Raw genomic sequence first — 13136 nt, forward strand, 5'->3', positions numbered from 1 at the left:
TGTGAAGTGAGGGTTAGATCAAAAGAAACATTCAGAATAAAATGAGACATAAAAGGATGGAAAGACACTCAGCTGATGCAGTGAGAAACTCTACCATATAATAGGGTTCATGAAAAATAGAGACCAGTTGGGACAGAAGCAACATATAAAGGATAATGATTATAAACACCAAACCAAGGATTCGGGAATTCCTCCTTAATGATGCAGTATGAAAGCTTTCCATCTGAGGCAAGGCATAAGACAATGATACCTCCTCTAACCACTTTTATGGAAACTTTAAGAATAAAAAGGAAGAAATATAGTTGTCATTATTCTCAGACAATATGATTACATGAATAGGAAATCCAAAAGAATCTATAGTTCAATTATTAAAATTAATAGTTAAAATGAAGAAAATTACTTAATTTTGCTAACCCTGAAAATAATGATTCATTCAAAACAATTCCTTAGTAAGTATTCTTAACAGGCAAATAGGAAATATAAATAAATAAGAAAGTACAACTAATAAAAGGGCAAAATAAGTCTTAATCTCTGAAACCAATGAGGCAAAGTGATAGTCAAAAAAAAAAAAAGTTCACATCTTTTCCATCATGTACGTACTCGGAGCTGAGCTGCAACAAATACAGCACATGTTGTGTCAGGCACTTGGGGAATGGAGAAATGGTCAAAGTTGATTCTTCTTTGCCTTTTTTTCAATCTGTGTCTGATACGTTTAATACTTTGAAGTAACTGTTACTTGATTTCTACTGTATTTTTTCTGCTGTTTCCAATTTATGCGATTTTATTTCCTTAGTGCTTAGTTATAGCTTATAGTCTATTTACAGAGCTAAGACTACTGCAGTTGGCAATCAGTTGCAAAGGAGTATGCTATGCTATGCTATGCTGAGTCACTTCAGTCGTGTCCGACTCTGTGTGAGCCCACAGACGATAGCCTAACAGGCTCCCCGTCCCTGGGATTCTCCAGGCAAGAACACTGGAGCGGGTTGCCATTTCCTTCTCCAAAGCATGAAAGTGAAAAGTGAAAGTGAAGTCGCTCAGTCCTTTCCGACTCTTAGCGACCCCATGGACTGCAGCCCACCAGGCTCCTCCATCCATGGGATTTTCTAGGCAAGAGTACTGGAGTGGGGTGCCATTGCCTTCTCCGGCAAAGGAGTATAAGTCTTATTTATTCATTTGGGCACATCCTCACTCAACAAAAGAATATTGACTTCCTATCCTCCATGAATCAAGCATTTTTCCCGAGACATTAAGAAAGATAAACAGAAATAAGACAAAATCTTTAGCATTAGAGAAAAGACCAAAGAAGAGAGATCGGAAGCAAGGTCTGAAGATACAGGAAATGTTTTGTGGAGGACCCAAGAACTAAGCTAACCTTGCAATAGTGGAGAGAATTTGGGAATAGCCAGGATTTGGCTACCCAAAAACAAGGGACTTACCTGGTGGTCCAGTGGTTAAGAATTCATCTGCCAATGCAGGGGACACAGGTTTGAGTGGAAAGATTCCACACGCCGTGGAGCAGCTAAGCCCTGCACAACTATTGAGCCCTCTCTCCTAAAGCCTGTGCTCTGGAACAAGCGAAGCCACAGCAATGAGAAGCCCGCTCACCGCAGCGAAGAGTAGCCCCTACTGTCTTCAACTAAAGAAAGCGCGCGCCCAGTAATGAAGACTCAGCACAGCCCGAAATAAATAAAACTTATTTATTTAAGTTTAGAAAAAATAAAATAAAAAGTGGGAATAGACATGGGATGGTCATGCATTCCATCTCATAGACCAAAAGTTCAAATAGAAATTGGGAGAAATAAGGATGGATTTTTCTTAGTTTAAAAAGCCTACCAGAAGAATCCAGAATTCAGGCAGTTCACCAATCAGGATGAACTCTGGGCTTTTTGTACATGAGAAATGTCAAGACATACCCCTAATTACCTTTACTCTCTGTTTCCTAGAGTTAACAAGTATTTATTGCGTGTCTGTTTTAGGTAGATGAGCATGGTGTTTAGAAGCATGGATTTCAGAGTCAGATTGGCCATGTTTGAACCTGCCTCCACCACTTACTAACCCTAAGTGACCTAGACACTCTCATCATATGGAAAAGGGATCCTGATAATATTACCTCACAGATCTTTTACAAACGCTAAACGAATTAATCCACGTTACAACTTGCCCGATGCCTAGCACAAAATAGACACAGCTGTAATAATTATTATTACCTCTTTTATGTCAAATGTTACCCCAAACACTGTGATAGATTTATTTTTTTTAAGTCTCTCCCAGCAAAGACCTTTAAAATTTACTTGGAGTTTTCGTGGGGGAAGTTGCCACTGAAGTGTATGGTGAAGGATACTTAATATCATGAAGAAATATTCAAATATATTGTGAAAAGAAAAAAACAAAGGAAACTGCAGTAGGGAACTGAAAGTATAGTCTCAAGTATCTTTTTTTGAACTCAGATTGGGTTTCTAAAATTCCAGAAAATAGGAGCAACTCTCTCTGGGTACTAGAAGTATGAGTGCTTTTTTTTTTTTTTTTCAGTTATTTTGTTTTTTGAAAATTTTTATTTTGTGTTGGGATATAGACGATTAACAATGTAGTGATAGTTTCAGATGAACAATACAGGGATTCAGCCATACATATACACGCACCTGTTCTGCCCCAAACTCCCCTCCCATCCAGGCTGCCGCATAACATTGAACAGAGTTCCATGTGCTGTACACAGTAGGTCCTTGATGGTTACCCATTTTAAACATAGCAGTAGGTACAGCCAACAGTCTGTGAGTCTCTTTCTGTTTTGTAAGTTCATTTGTATCATTTCTTCTTTGATTCCACATTTAAGGGATGTCATGTGACATCTCTTCTCTGTCTGATTGACTTCACTCAGCATGACAATTTCTAGGTCCATCCATCTTTCTGTAGGAGTGTTTTTAAGAAACATTATTGGATTATAAACTTGAGGGAGAGACAGTGGGTGTAGTGGGGTTCACAGGCTTTGGGATCATAAAGAAGTGGGTAGATATCTCAGCTAAATCTCTGCCTGTGCAACCTCGAAAGAGTTTTTATTCCTTTTATCTGTTCATTTTAACTTTCTCAGCCTCTGCTTCTTTCATCTACAAAATGAGAGTGCCTAGCACTTGTAGATGATTTACACACAGTGATTATTTCAGCAAGGCAAACTAACTTCCCCACAGCATTCATTCACAGCCTTCATCACCAGCCGCACAACTTCACCATAAGCCCAAGTCCATGCCATTGGCCACTCAGTGTAACCAGAGCTACAAGGTGATCATATTGGTCTCAGACCCTTTTTAAATACTCAGTGATGTCCAAGGCAATAGAAGTGTGTATTTGTTTCTTCATTCATCTGGCAAGAATTGATGTTGAATACCAGAATTTGCAGTAGTATATGCTAGGTGCTAGACTTTGTAAATATCTTGCTGGTCACAAAGTATGAAATTAAAATCCATTTTCATTAACATTCATTCAACGACTATTCATGAATTGTATTTACTATGCTAAGCAATGAGTAAGAAATTAGTTTATCCCCAATCCATTTCTTCTAGCCTCTTAGAGAAACTACAGTTGGTTCTGCTTGTGGTTTCAAAAAGAGAACTAAAATTATATTTACCTTTGACTATAAATAGCATTGGAATAAGCACAAGTCAAATAATTTCTGACTGATCAAATCCTAGCAGCTCCTATATGACATTTCAATCTTTTCATGCTGTTTTTGAGCCATTTGAGTTGAGATATTTTGAATTTACTTGTTTCAAAAGTCAAGATCAGATGCTTTCTCATATTCTATCACAGTTTCAGGCAACACTGGAAGTTTAAAAGGTTTAATTTAATCTGAAAGTCTCTTATTTCATAATCGTCAATGCCAGGTAACCAAAACTTGAATGAAGGAAAAAAGAAAGAGCAGCAGAGCCTCTTCCTTCACAGCAGTTTTTCATGCAAATCTATCTCTGAAATCCATGCAGAATTAGATTCAAGAAATGGTACTCTTATGAAAAGTGTGCCACCCATCCCTATTGTTCACAATAGTTGTCACAGCAAAAAGTTTAAAGCAATCTATAGTAATAGAAGACTAGTTAAATAAAGTATTGTATTTTCACAGAATGGAATATACAGTCATTGAGATATCATAGACAAACGAGACATGGAAAATTCTACAAAATCAATTGCTATATAAAAATCAGATTACAAAATAATAGTTATAGGACATTTCAACCTCACAATTTTGACCCAGCTATTTTTGTCTCTAAAGAAATTTTGACCCTGAGGATATTTTACAGTACAAACATTTTGATAAGATTAGGCTAATATTGAACAAATTTTCAAGAAATTGGGTCCCAGAGAGTTCTTGAGTGGTCCAGTGGTTAAGGCTCCATGCTCCCATTGCAGGGGGCATGGGTTCAATCCCTGGTTGGGGAACTAAGATCCCACATGCTGTGAAGTCCAGCAAAAAAAAAGAAAGAAATTATGTCCCAGACAAACACCACTGAGCAATTTATTTCTTGATCAAAATAGTACTGTAACCATTTTTAATTTTTTTTAAATTTTATTCTTTATTTAACTGAGCTCATTTCATTGACATTAGTTGTTTTCCACCTAAATCATAAAATCATAATTTCATTCATCAACAAGGTTTTTGTCACATCAATTTTTTTTTATTTCTTTCAATCTTTGTGAGTTTTTCTTTTGTCACCATTATATCTACCAAGTTCAACATTTCTGGGTGAGAGTTTGCAAATCTAAATATTGTTAAGATCTTATTCTTCTATTAATTTTAATCAATGACAATTTTTACCATGTGCAGTTTAAGACATTGTCAATTTTATCCCATGGAGATTATTTGTACCAGTAACATTTAATGCAAATGTTATTATTTCTCAATTAACCCATATGAAAACTGAAAGCAAATAATAAAAAAAAGGGGGGAAGGGAAAGAGGCCAAGAAAGGAAAAGAAAATGAGTGAATGAAAGAGAGAACAGGTGAATGAGGAAGGCAAGAAAGAATAAAGAAAAGGGAGACAAAAAGAAACATGTGAAGAAAGAAACAGGTCAACACATAAGAGTAGTCAAAGCAGAGGGATCAAAATGGTGGGATAGAATATGACTAAAATATAACATAATAATGCTATCTTTTCAAGCTTAATCTGGAGAAGGCAATGGCACCCCACTCCAGTACTCTAGCCTGGGAAATCCCATGGACGGAGGAGCCTGGTAGGCTGCAGTTCATGGGGTTGCTAAGAGTTGGACAGGACTGAGCAACTTCACTTTCACTTTTCACTTTCATGCATTGGAGAAGGAAATGGCAACCCACTCCAGTGTTCTTGCCTGGAGAATCCCAGGGACAGAGGAGCCTGGTGGGCTGCTGTCTATGTGGTTGCACAGAGTCAGACACGACTGAAGCGACTTAGCAGCAGCAGCAGCAAGCTTACTCAGACCAGTGCTTTCCCTTGATAAGATAAATTCCTGAAAAACTCCTCCAGAACATTTCTGTAATTCTTGGTTTTGGTCTCCCTACCTATTGATCTGCATGAGAGAAAGGATGAATTCACCACATCAGTGAAGGATGTTTTTCTGTTCAGTTCAGTTCAGTCACGCCATCGTGTCCCACTCTTTGCGACCCCATGGACTGCAGCACGCCAGGCCTCCCTGTCCATCACCAACTCCCAGAGTTCACCCAAACTCATGTCCATTGAGTTGGCGATGCCATCCAACCATCTCATCTTTTTACATGACCATATAACAACCAGTTAAAACATGTAACATTTTATTAATATTTTGTTTGTTCTACATACTAAACAGTTAACCTAAGGTTGTTCATCAACATGAACACTAGGTATTTGGACATCAATCTGGTTGGGGTACACAGAAGTTGTGATATTTATAGCACAAAATAAAATATATTGATCTCCCTGGTATCAAAGATAAGGCTAAGATCAAGGTAATGAATGTATCAAATGCTTGGTGTTGGTCAAATGCTGGGTAAGGGGCATGAGGGAAAGCACAAAGTAGAGCAGATGAGAACAATGCTGGCATCTTCCCAAATGATGTATTTGCATCCTGGGGCCACCCTTAGAGCCAAGCAAGGTCTTCATTTCTGCCCTTCTTCATCTCCAGCTCCCAAGCAATTAACTTTACTACCCCAGACCAGTAGTGTTCAAACCTCTCACTTCTTTTTTGGAGGCACAGACTCCAAAAATGTTATGCAAAGCCTAACTTTTTAAATCAGGAAAAGTTACTCTTCTGGAGCTAGAAAGAGCAAGAAAAAAAGCAGGGCTGGTAGAGGGGTAAATCTCACACACTTGGTTTCTTGCTCCTCCCCACTCCAATCACCCCACAGCAGGAGCCCCACAGAACCCAGTTTGAACCCCACTGACTTAGACTTCATAAACTATATTCTAGAATCTCTGAAGATAAATTTTACTAGTAAGCTTGCAAGGGTAGAGATGCCACAGCTTTGACAAAGCCTTGAAGGTTGAACCAAAGCATTACTTTTTTTTAGCTGCACCCCAACCAGTCCATTCTAAAGGAGATTAGCCCTGGGATTTCTTTGGAAGGAATAATGCTAAAGCTGAAACTCCAATACTTTGGCCACCTCATGCGAAGAGTTGACTCATTGGAAAAGACTCTGATGCTGGGAGGGATTGGGGGCAGAAGGAGAAGGGGATGACAGAGGATGAGATGGCTGGATGGCATCACTGACTCGATGGACGTGAGTCTGAGTGAACTCCAGGAGTTGGTGATGGACAGGGAGGCCTGGCGTGCTGCGATTCATGGGTTTGCAAAGAGTCAGACACGACTGAGCAACTGAACTGAGGGATTTTAGTTCACCAACCAAAGATCAAACCTGTGCCCCTCACCTGCATTGGGAGATTGGAGACTTAACCACTGGACCACTGGGGAAGTCCAACCTATTAAAAACTTAAAATTTAAACATCTCTTAGAAGTTCACTGCTGATTTTAAATTAGATTATTAAAAAGAATAATAATGATAGCCCACAATGATATAGCACCTTCTTCTTTCCTGACAATATTTTAGGTGTTCACATGTATTAATATATTTAATTCTCTTAACTCTGAGAGGTCAATATTATTATCTCCTACCTAGAGATGAAGAAGTCAAGCCACAGAGAAGTCACTAACTTGTCTGAGGTCATATACCTTGTTAGTGAAGTGGAAAGGTATTAAAATCAAAATCTGATGCGTTTCATTTGCAAGAGTAAGAATTTATACTTGAACACAATCATGGAAAAATCTTCAATGATTCCAAATCATATGGCAGTATCTTAATAGTTCGTCTCAAACAATTTCCATGGAGTCACGGAAATTAATTCTCTAGGCTTAAGTCATAAAAGGTCATGAAAATTTGGCCTGAGTGTTTAAAGATCTTTTAGGAATCTTTGACTCTTGATAAATTTACTTTTGATGTGAGTAATCTATGACAATAACACCACTGATAAGATAAAATCTACCCAAAAATATACTTTTTCCAAATTTTTGTTGTGTCAAAGGGGGAATTAAAGTAAAAGATACTGTTATCATCAGGAGCATAACATATACCAATAGAAAGAAAATGAGAGAGATCATAACCAGATTCAAAAATTCTAAGTATTATGAAAGACTGATAATGTGAGTGGAAATTATCAATGCAGGATGAGATTTCAAATGGATTTTGGAGAACTCTGGAGTTTTACTAATTTATTTTAAGATTATTAAATATGTATTGAATGCTTAACAACAATAAAAGCTTTAATTTTGATTCTTGAAGGACTGCTGCTGCTGCTACTGCTGCTAAGTCACTTCAGTCGTGTCCGACTCTGTGTGACCCCAATAATCCAACCCTATGCCCCAGCCAGTAATGCTGAAGAAGCTGAAGTTGAACGGTTCTATGAAGACCCTCAGTAGCCTTATAGTTCAGTTGGTAAAGAATCTGCCTGCAATGCAGGAGACTTGGGTTCGATTCCTGGGTTGGGAAGATCCCCTGGAGAAGGAAATGGCAATCCACTCCAGTATTCTTGCCTGGAAAATCCCATGGACAGAGGAGCCTGGTGGGCTATAGTCCATGGGGTCGCAAGAGTCGGACACAACTTAGCGACTAAACCACCACCACCACCATGAAGACCTTCAAGATCTTTTAGAACTAACACCCAAAAAAGATGTCCTTTTCATTATAGGGGTGGTGGTTTAGTGGTTAAGTCGTGTCCGACTCTTGCAACCCCATGGACTATAGCCCACCAGGCTCCTCTGTCCATGGGATTTTCCAGGCAAGAATACTGGAGTAGATTGCCATTTCCTTCTCCAGGGGATCTTCCCAACCCAGGAATCGAACCCAGGTCTCCTGCACTGCAGGCAGGTTCTTTACCAACTGACCTGTGAGGCTACTGAGGGTCATTATAGGAGACTGGAATGCAAAAGTAGGAAGTCAGGAAACACCTGGGGTAACAGGCAAATTTGGCCTTGGAATACAGAATGAAGCAGGGCAAAGGCTAGAGTTTTGCCAAGAGAATGCACTGGTCATAGCAAACACCCTCTTCCAACAACACAAGAGAAGACTCTACACATGGACATCATCAGATGGTCAACACGGAAACCAGATTGATTATATCCTTTGTAGCCAAAGATGGAGAAGCCCTACACAGTCAGCAAAAACAAGACCAGGAGCTGATTGTGGCTCAGACCATGAACTCCTTATTGCCAAATTCAGACTTAAATTGAAAAAAGTGGGGAAAACCACTAGACCATTCAGGTATGACCTAAATCAAATTCCTTATGATTATACAGTGGAAGTGAGAAATAGATTTAAGGGACTAGATCTGATAGACAGACTGCCTGATGAACTATGGACGGAGGTTCATGACCTTGTACAGGAGACAGGGATCAAGACCATCCCCATGGAAAAGAAATGCAAAAAAGCAAAATGGCTGTCTGGGGAGGCCTTACAAATAACTGTGAAAAGAAGAGAAGTGAAAAGCAAAGGAGAAAAGGAGAGATATAAGCATCTGAATGCAGAGTTCCAAAGAATAGCAAGAAGAAATAAGAAAGCCTTCCTCAGTGATCAATGCAAAGAAATAGAGGAAAACAACAGAATGGGAAAGACTAGAGATCTCTTCAAGAAAATCAGAGATACCAAGGGAACATTTCATGCAAAGATGGGCTTGATAAAGGACAGAAATGGTATAGACCTAATGGAAGCAGAAGATATTAAGAAGAGATGGCAAGAATACACAGAAGAACTGTACAAAAAAGATCTTCATGACCAAGATAATCACGATGGTGTGATCACTCACCTAGAGCCAGACATCCTGGAATGTGAAGTCAAGTGGCCTTAGAAAGCATCACTATGAACAAAGCTAGTGGAGGTGATGGAATTCCATTTGAGCTATTTCAAATCCTGGAAGATAATGCTGTGAAAGTGCTGCACTCAATATGCCAGCAAATTTGGAAAACTCAGCAGTGGCCACAGGACTGGAAAAGGTCAGTTTTCATTCCAATCCCAAAGAAAGGCAATGCCAAAGAATGCTCAAACTACTGCACAATTGCACTCATTTCACATGCTAGCAAAGTAATGCTCAAAATTCTCCAAGCTAGGCTTCAGCAATATGTGAACCATGAACTTCCAGATGTTCAAGCTCGTTTTAGAAAAGGCAAAGGAACCAGAGATCAAATTGCCAACATCCGCTGGATCATGGAAAAAGCAAGAGAGTTCCAGAAAAACATCTATTTCTGCTTTATTGACTATGCCAAAGCCTTTGACTGTGTGGATCACAATAAACTGTGGAAAATTCTGAAAGAGATGGGAATACCAGACCACTTGACCTACCTCTTGAGAAACCTATATGCAGGTCAGGAAGCAACAGTTAGAATTGGGCATGGAACAACAGACTGGTTCCAAATAGGAAAAGGAGTAAGTCAAGGCTGTATATTGTAACCCTGCTTATTTAACTTCTATGCAGAGCACATCATGAGAAACGCTGGGCTGGAAGAAGCACAGCTGGAATCAAGATTGCTGGGAGAAATATCAATAACCTCAGATATGCAGATGACACCATCCTTATGGCAGAAGGTGAAGAGGAACTAAAAAGCCTCTTGATGAAAGTGAAAGAGTTGGCTTAAAGCTCAACATTCAGAAAATGAAGATCATGACATCTGGTCCCATCACTTCATGGCAAATAGATGGGGAAGGAGTGGAAATAGTGTCAGACTTTATTTTGGGGGGCTCCAAAATGTCTGCAGATGGTGATTGCAGCCATGAAATTAAAAGATGCTTACTCCTTGGAAGAAAAGTTATGACCAACCTAGATAGCACATTGAAAAGCAGAGACATTACTTTGCCAATAAAGGTCCGTCTAGTCAAGGCTATGGTTTTTCCAGAGGTCATGTATGGGTGTGAAAGTTGATGCTTTTGAACTGTGGTATTGGAGAAGACTCTTTGAGAGTCCCTTGGACTGCAAGGAGATCCAACCAGTCCATTCTAAAGGAGATCAGTCCTGGGTGTTCTTTGGAAGGACTGATGCTAAAGCTGAAACTCCAATACTTTGGCCACCTCATGTGAAGAGTTGACTCATTGGAAAAGACCCTGATTCTGGGAGGGATTGGGGGCAGGAGGAGAAGGGGATGACAGAGGATGAGATGGCTGGATGGCATCACTGACTTGATGGACTTGAGTTTGGGTGAACTCCAGGAGTTGGTGATGGACAGGGAGGCCTGGCATGCTGCCATTCATGGGGTCACCTAGAGTCGGACATGGCTGAGCAACTGAACTGAACTAAACTAGCAGTAATATGGATTTCTCTGGTGGCTCAGACGGTAAAGTATCTGCCTACAATGTGGGAGACCCAGGTTTGATCCCTGGGTCAGGAAGATCCTCTGGAGAAGGAAATGGCAACCCAGTCCAGTTCTCTTGCCTGGAAAACCCCATGGACGGAGGAGCCTGGTAGGCTACAGTCCATGGGGTCGCAAAGAGTCAGACACGACTGAGCGAATTCACTCACTCACTAGTAGTAATACTGACACTATTCTCAGTAACACATTTATAAACAGAACTGAAAGTTTCTGCTCTCTTGGAGTATATTCTAATGGAGGGAGGCAGGTGACAAACAAATGACAGACAAATGACTAAGAAAAGTCCTGGACAGTGATAAGGAGCATGGAAAGACAGCATGATATGATAGTCAAAGTCTGGGTGGATACTATAGATTCAGTACTTGAGAAAGTCATCTCTAAGGAAGTGATATTTAAGCTGAAACCAGAATGATAAAAATGAACCAGTATTTGAAGATAAGAGAGAACAGGCAACAGGAATGGATAGTGAGAAGGCACTAAAGGTGCCTGAAAGAAAGGTGACCAGTGTGGTTGGAGCATCAGGGTCAATGGAGGACAGTGATGGGTATTGAGGCTGCAGTTGTGGGCCTCCCAAGACAATGACGAATTACATATAATGAGAAAACTGACGAACAATACATACTTCCATAGGATAAATGTTATGGAAACAATAAATATGGGCAACCTTCTATTAGAGCAAAGAGGCACCTAACCAAGATAGGAAATGTGATACTGACTTTAAGCCCTACAGGATGAAAGGAGTGAGCCAGACAAGACAAGGCTAAAGGTATTCCAAAGAAAGTTCTAGAATAGCAAATAGTTCATTGCAGCCAGAGCCTAGAGTCCAAAGCAGGAGTGTGGTGAAAGATGAACCTGAAGATAATAGGCAAGGACAAAATGATAGTCATAAAAATGCCACAGTTTGAAGTTATTTTTTTAACTGAGTAAATCAAACAATAAGCACAATGAATATAGATACAACATATATGTTAATACATTAGAAAGTGACCTTCAAGAGCCTAGTGTTCTAAGCAATGAGGACTTCTATCTTATTTCTAGCACCCCAGAAAAAATAAAAGTTAAAAAAAAAAGATACTAGTTCTTTGCCAAGCTCAACCTCAAGATTCAGTCCTCACCTGGAAAGTTCTTACTTTCTATTGACTACTGTCAAACGAGAGTCATTGACTCCCCACTGCGATAGTTCATTCACCAAATATTCTGGGGCCCTCTCTATAGCATCCCTCCCTGAAGGAAGATTACATATCGCTGCTCTGATGGACTCAGAAGTGCTCATGTGACCTGTTTTAACCAATGGAATGTAAACAGAAATGACGGGTGTCACACAGAGGCTTTCAGAACTGGCAAACTGTTCATGTTTCTTTTCCCTCTGCTACAACCACCAAGGGGTCCAAGTACAGCCTGCTCCATCAGATGACAGGACGTGGCGCAATGGCCAACATGGAAAGGCATGGTGAAGATGGGTTTTGTTTTGTTTTGGTGCTCAGGCATGTCCTACTCTCCTGTGACCCCATGGTCTATAGCCCACCAGGCTCTTCTGTCCACTGAATTTTCCAGGCAAGAATACTGGAGTGAATTGCCGTTTCCTTCTCCAGGGGACGTTTCCAACCTAGGGATCAAACCTGCATATCCTCTGTTGCAGGGGAATTCTTTACTACTGAGCCAATAAGACAATAAATCAGCCTATAAATCCCTGAGGTTGGGGGTGGGGCAAGGCTTGTTTGTTACTGCAACATAAACTGGCCTATCCTGACTAACAAATTCACAAATACAGACTTCCAGAGCAGAAGGGAAGAGACAAGAGACGCTGAGTAAACCACGTACCTGCAACCCTTTGGTCCGGTTACTCCACTCAGGGATTTCCCCCATAGATTTCATACCAGAACCATGAAAATGAAAGGTATTTAATTTTACATTTTCACTCTCTCCCTGCTCGTGACCAAACAATTCAGTACTAATGACTAACTACTCTAACCAAAAAAAAAAAAGTGTGACAGGGGATGTAGGCAGCGTGTCTGTGCTTCGTTTTCACAGCCCACAGCTATAAATAATACCATTTAGGAAAGCACACATTGCCTTAGATGGAAGGCAGAAAGAAAAGCACTTTCTCTGATAGTTTAGCAACACATTCAGATTTCATGTCTCAAGGTAAAAATAGGCCTAACAAATGAATTAAATTTGGAAGCTGAGCTGAAGTGAAGAGCACTGGCATTATAAAACATGCCGTAGGAGGAAAGAAAGACTTATAAGGTGCTGTTTTCTCTCTGCTGGTGAGCAGGATAGAAGGGTGGATA

This window comes from Bos grunniens, chromosome 5 (assembly GCF_055505025.1).
Source record: "Bos grunniens cultivar Pamir isolate PY7600 chromosome 5, Bosgru_T2T1.0, whole genome shotgun sequence".
NCBI lineage: Eukaryota > Metazoa > Chordata > Mammalia > Artiodactyla > Bovidae > Bos > Bos grunniens.